Below are 6000 nucleotides of genomic sequence, written 5' to 3' on the forward strand. Positions count from 1 at the left end.
GACGGTATTGGCCTCCGGGAGCTATCCCAGAGTGCTCCATTTTGACCGCTCTGGACAGCACTCTCAACTCAGATGCACTGGCCAGGTAGACAGGAAAAGAACCGCGAACTTTTGAATCTCATTTCCTGTTTGGCCAGCGTGGCAAGCTGCAGGTGACCATGCAGAGCTCATCAGCAGAGGTGACCATGATGGAGTCTCAGAATCGCAAAAGAGCTCCAGCATGGACTGAACGGGAGGTACGGGATCTGATCGCTGTATGGGGAGAGGAATCCGTGCTATCAGAACTCCGTTCCAGTTTTCGAAATGCCAAAACCTTTGTCAAAATCTCCCAGGGCATGAAGGACAGAGGCCATAACAGGGACCCGAAGCAGTGCCGCGTGAAACTGAAGGAGCTGAGGCAAGCCTACCAGAAAACCAGAAAGGCGAACGGCCGCTCCGGGTCAGAGCCCCAAACATGCCGCTTCTATGATGAGCTGCATGCCATTTTAGGGGGTTCAGCCACCACTACCCCAGCCGTGTTGTTTGACTCCTTCAATGGAGATGGAGGCAATAAGGAAGCAGGTTTTGGGGACGAAGAAGATGATGATGATGAGGAGGTTGTAGATAGCTCACAGCAAGCAAGCGGAGAAACCGGTTTTCCCGACAGCCAGGAACTGTTTCTCACCCTGGACCTGGAGCCAGTACCCCCCGAACCCACCCAAGGCTGCCTCCTGGACCCAGCAGGCGGAGAAGGGACCTCCGGTGAGTGTACCTTTTAAAATACTATACATGGTCTAAAAGCAAGCATGTGAAAGGATTACTTTGCCCTGGCATTCGCGGCTCTCCTGGATATACTCCAAAGCCTTTGCAAAAGGTTTCTGGGGAGGGCAGACTTATTGCGTCCTTCATGGTAGGACACTTTACCACTCCAGGCCAGTAACACGTACTCGGGAATCACTGTACAACAAAGCATTGCAGTGTATGTTTGCTGGCGTTCAAGCAACATCCGTTCTTTATCTCTCTGTGTTATCCTCAGGAGAGTGAGATATAATCCATGGTCACCTGGTTGAAATAGGGTGCTTTTCTTCAGGGGACACTCAGAGGAGCCCATTCCTGCTGGGTTGTTTGCCTGCGGCTGAACAGAAATGTTCCCCGCTGTTAGCCACAGGGAGGGGGGAGGGTTGAGGGGGTAGCCACGCGGTGGGGGGAGGCAAAATGCGACCTTGTAACGAAAGCACATGTGCTATGTATGTAATGTTAACAGCAAGGTTTACCCTGAAAGAGTGTAGCCAGTGTTTTATAAAATGTGTCTTTTTAAATACCGCTGTCCCTTTTTTTTTTCTCCACCAGCTGCATGTGTTTCAATGATCACAGGATCTTCTCCTTCCCAGAGGCTAGTGAAGATTAGAAAGAAAAAAAAACGCACTCGAGATGAAATGTTCTCCGAGCTGATGCTGTCCTCCCACACTGACAGAGCACAGACGAATGCGTGGAGGCAAATAATGTCAGACTGCAGGAAAGCACAAAATGACCGGGAGGAGAGGTGGCGGGCTGAAGAGAGTAAGTGGCGGGCTGAAGAGAGGGCTGAAGCTCGAATGTGGCGGCAGCGTGATGAGAGGAGGCAGGATTCAATGCTGAGGCTGCTGGAGGACCAAACCAGTATGCTCCAGTGTATGGTTGAGCTGCAGCAAAGGCAGCTGGAGAACAGACTGCCACTACAGCCCCTGTGTAACCAACCGCCCTCCTCCCCAAGTTCCATAGCCTCCACACCCAGACGCCCAAGAACGCGCTGGGGGGGCCTCCGGCCAACCAGCCACTCCACCACAGAGGATTGCCCAAAAAAAAGAAGGCTGTCATTCAATAAATTTTAAAGTTGTAAACTTTTAAAGTGCTGTGTGGCATTTTCCTTCCCTCCTCCACCACCCCTCCTGGGCTACCTTGGTAGTCATCCCCCTGTTTGTGTGATGAATGAATGAAGAATGCATGAATGTGAAGCAACAATGACTTTATTGCCTCTGCAAGCGGTGATCGAAGGGAGGAGGAGAGGGTGGTTAGCTTACAGGGAAGTAGAGTGAACCAAGGGGCGGGGGGTTTCATCAAGGAGAAACAAACAGAACTTTCACACCGTAGCCTGGCCAGTCATGAAACTGGTTTTCAAAGCCTCTCTGATGCGTACCGCGCCCTCCTGTGCTCTTCTAACCGCCCTGGTGTCTGGCTGCGCGTAACCAGCAGCCAGGCGATTTGCCTCAACCTCCCACCCCGCCATAAACGTCTCCCCCTTACTCTCACAGATATTGTGGAGCACACAGCAAGCAGTAATAACAGTGGGAATATTGGTTTCGCTGAGGTCTAAGCGAGTCAGTAAACTGCGCCAGCGCGCCTTTAAACGTCCAAATGCACATTCTACCACCATTCTGCACTTGCTCAGCCTGTAGTTGAACAGCTCCTGACTACTGTCCAGGCTGCCTGTGTATGGCTTCATGAGCCATGGCATTAAGGGGTAGACTGGGTCCCCAAGGATACATATAGGCATTTCAACATCCCCAACAGTTATTTTCTGGTCTGGGAATAAAGTCCCTTCTTGCAGCTTTTGAAACAGACCAGAGTTCCTGAAGATGCGAGCGTCATGTACCTTTCCCGGCCATCCCACGTTGATGTTGGTGAAACGTCCCTTGTGATCCACCAGTGCTTGAAGCACCATCGAAAAGTACCCCTTTTGGTTTATGTACTCACTGCCTTGGTGTTCCGGTGCCAAGATAGGGATATGGGTTCCGTCTATGGCCCCACCACAGTTAGGGAATCCCATTGCAGCAAAGCCATCCACTATGACCTGCACATTTCCCAGGGTCACTACCCTTGATATCAGCAGATCTTTGATTGCGTGGGCTACTTGCATCACAGCAGCCCCAACAGTAGATTTGCCCACTCCAAATTGATTCCCAACTGACCGGTAGCTGTCTGGCGTTGCAAGCTTCCACAGGGCTATCGCCACTCGCTTCTCAACTGTGAGGGCTGCTCTCATCTTGGTATTCATGCGCTTCAGGGCAGGGGAAAGCAAGTCACAGAGTTCCATGAAAGTGCCCATACGCATGCGAAAGTTTCGCAGCCACTGGGAATCGTCCCAGACCTGCAACACTATGCGGTCCCACCAGTCTGTGCTTGTTTCCCGAGCCCAGAATCGGCGTTCCACAGCATGAACCTGCCCCATTAGCACCATGATGCATGCGTTGGCAGGGCCCATGCTTTCAGAGAAATCTGTGTCCATGTCCTGATCACTCACGTGACCGCGCTGACGTCGCCTCCTCGCCCAGTAGCGCTTTGCCAGGTTCTGGTGCTGCATATACTGCTGGATAATGCGTGTGGTGTTTAATGTGCTCCTAATTGCCAAAGTGAGCTGAGCGGACTCCATGCTTGCCTTGGTATGGCGTCCGCACAGAAAAAAGGGGCGGAATGATTGCCTGCCGTTGCTCTGACGGAGGGAGGGGCGACTGACGACACGGCTTACAGGGTTGGCTTCAGGGAGCTAAAATCCACAAAGGGGGTGGCTTTAAATCAAGGAGTAGTTCAGGCAGGAGTTCATGGAGGGTTCCAATAAGAAATGGTGCACCTAAGTTACTGTTCTTATTGGAACAAGGAGGTTAGCCTGGCCTCTGATTGATACATGGCTAGATTTAGCTCGCTGCACCTTCTCTGTGAGTGACTGCAGTGTGACCTAGAGGAATGACTCCCCTAGACAGGAGAGGAGGCAAATGAGTACAAAACAAATCTGGTCTATTTCTTGTTTTGATCCACTCCATCTATCTTTTACATCTTTGGCTGGCAGCGGACGGTGCAGAAGGACATATTGCCTACCTGCTCACCATAAGACGGTTCAATAGGACTGACTGCCGGACTTAAGAGAATGACCTGGTCAAGTCACCAAAAATTTAGTCCCTGCGCCCATGTTTGCCCAGGCGCTCCCAGCCGACGTGGCCAGGAGCACCTCGGACATGACGAGGACGGCTACCAGTCGTATTGTACCGTCTGCTGCCACAAGGCAAGGGGTTGCTGCTACTGTGTAGCAATGCAGAACCGCGTCTGCCAGCACCCAGGAGACATACGGTGACGGTTACCTGAGCGGGCTCCATGCTTGCGGTGGTATGGCGTCCGCACAGGTAACTCAGGAAAAAAGGCACGAAACGATTGTCTGCCCTTGCCTTCACGGAGGGAGGGAGGGAGGGAAGGGGGGACTGACGATATGTACCCAGAACCACCCGCGACAATGTTTCAGCCCCATCAGGCATTGGGATCTCAACCCAGAATTCCAATGGGCAGCGGAGACTGTGGGATAGCTACCCACAGTGCAACGCTCCGGAAGTCGACTCTAGCCTCGGTACTGTGGAAGCACTCCGCCGAGTTAATGCACTTAATGCACTTCTGTGGGGACACACACACTCGAATATATAAAACCGATTTCTAAAAAACCGACTTCTATAAATTCGACCTTATTCCGTAGTGTAGACATACCCTTAGTGTTAAATGTTGTTGCCTTTATCATCATTTGTGCTTGTTATATTAAAATTTATATAGCAGTTCAAAATCCAGAACTGGTGGCTACAAACAAAGATACCAAGATTGCAAAGAGAATGGCAATATTGATCTTCACAGATTTTACCTGCATGGCACATATCTCATTTTTTGCCATGTCATCTGCTTTTAACATACCTCTCATCACAGTGAGAAACTCCCAAGATTTTGCTTGTTTTGTTTTATCCGGTCAACTCCTACACAAACCCATTCCTGTATGCAATTTTCACAAAAGCTTTTCGAAGGGATTTGTTTCTACTGCTGAGCAAGCTTGGCTGCGGTAGGAGTCAAGAAGAGCTTTGCACAGTGAACTGTTTCTCTGCTTATATATCCAACTGTAAAAATGACAGCTCATCCACTGGCCAAAATAAAACCTCACAAGCACTGCTTCATTTGGCAATTTTATATGACCAATATCCACCTCTATGTGACGAGACATTTTGCAAAAAAATGTTAAACTGTAGCTTCAGTAAACCATATGATAAACTATACCTATACCACCAAACCTAGGGATTTAGGTGTTCATTTATGTTATTTTATTTACAAATAATAAGTCTATACTGTAATTCTTATTCAACACAATTGTTCTGAGATTCAGAATTGTGTTTTCATTATTTACAGTAATAATGATAGAAACAAAAAGTGGCTATTGGATTAAATTCTTCTTCTTTATGAGTCCTGGGGGCAGAGTTGCAGTTTTACCATAAATTTAGTGCACTTCCAAGGTGCTCTTCAAGTTAATGTGCAATTCTACTCAGAGCTATGACTGTAAAAACAGCACCTTCCTCCTCACATCTGCTCCCCAGGGATATTTAAAGTCCTATCTGCTGACTTTGCTGACAAAAAAGTTTGAATTCTGTTAGCTGTATTGGTACTGCAGGGCTAAGAGAAAGGGATCTGAATTTTATGGCTTTTTGAGCTTCATCACCAGAAAGTTCAAATTATAGAGCCAGTTACACCTATTTAAACCAGTTGAAAGCAACAAGGTTGTACAGATATCACTGAGGACAAAATTTAACCGGAAGAAACTTTTTACTAGCGATGACATAGAAAGAGGGCAGCGCCCAGCTGGACTTTCAATCACAGGTTAAGTTTGCAGGGCTGGGAGTTACTTTAAAAAAAGGTTATTTTAGAAAAAAAAACATACACTGAGTATATTTGATCTGGATATCATTTGAGACACAATAGTTGTGAAATCCCACAGTGCCATTTAGACAGGTATTTTCAGATTAGAAATTTGTATTTTATGTGTGTGTGGGGGGAGAATGAGAGAATTCCATTTAAGCTGTGGAGGCCGCTCCTGGCAGCAGAGTGGCCATTACCTACCCAGTTTGGAGTCAGATAACTTATGATCTTGAACTGCTGCTTTAACTACAAATATAACTTTGTGGATCATTTCATCAAGCCACTTCCAGATGTCTCCACTGACTATGGCATTTGGAATCCACTGGAAGC

The 6000-nt window shown here is 48.2% G+C and overlaps 1 pseudogene; it reads left to right on the top strand.

Annotated features, from left to right (window-relative positions):
* The window catches only part of LOC122465088, a 56724-nt pseudogene extending 51669 nt beyond the window's left edge, over nucleotides 1–5055 (top strand).
* The last annotated feature ends 945 nt before the right edge of the window (nucleotides 5056–6000 follow it).

Source organism: Chelonia mydas, chromosome 3 (genome assembly GCF_015237465.2).
Source record: "Chelonia mydas isolate rCheMyd1 chromosome 3, rCheMyd1.pri.v2, whole genome shotgun sequence".
In the NCBI taxonomy this organism is placed as follows: Eukaryota; Metazoa; Chordata; order Testudines; family Cheloniidae; genus Chelonia; species Chelonia mydas.